Genomic DNA, 515 nt, shown 5'->3' with positions numbered 1-515 from the left:
AGGCCAGAGGACAACACGGCAGCAAGCAGCCAGGTGGCCATGACACACTGCCGTCCCCTCTGTCCTCACGGTCTGCGTCCTCCTAAAGGGGGAAAAACCTCAGGGGAGGCTAACCAGGGACAGGAGTAACGGTCTGCGTCCCCCTAAAGGGGGAAAAACCTCAGGGGAGGCTAACCAGGGACAGAAGTAACGGTCTGTGTCCTCCTAAAGGGGGAAAAACCTCAGAGCAGGCTACCAAGGGACAGAAGTAACGGTCTGCGTCCCCCTAAAGGGGGAAAAACCTCAGGGGAGGCTAACCAGGGACAGGAGTAACGCAGCGCCTGAAGGAGATGCAGTTAGTCTTATTCTCCAGAGGAAAACTCCGCCGCCTTCCGCTCCGGCATTTAAGCATTACACTTGGTGCAGGGGAGACAGAAAACACCCCAACCGCGAGGGCTTCAGACGCGACCTCTGCCTCGGGGGACGGTCCCCGGCACAAAACCAGCTGGAAAAGCACCCCGCTAACGCGATCAGCG

This window comes from Haliaeetus leucocephalus, unplaced genomic scaffold, assembly GCF_000737465.1.
Source record: "Haliaeetus leucocephalus isolate CR32 unplaced genomic scaffold, Haliaeetus_leucocephalus-4.0 Scaffold763, whole genome shotgun sequence".
Taxonomy (NCBI): domain Eukaryota; kingdom Metazoa; phylum Chordata; class Aves; order Accipitriformes; family Accipitridae; genus Haliaeetus; species Haliaeetus leucocephalus.
This window is presented reverse-complemented; position numbering follows the sequence as displayed.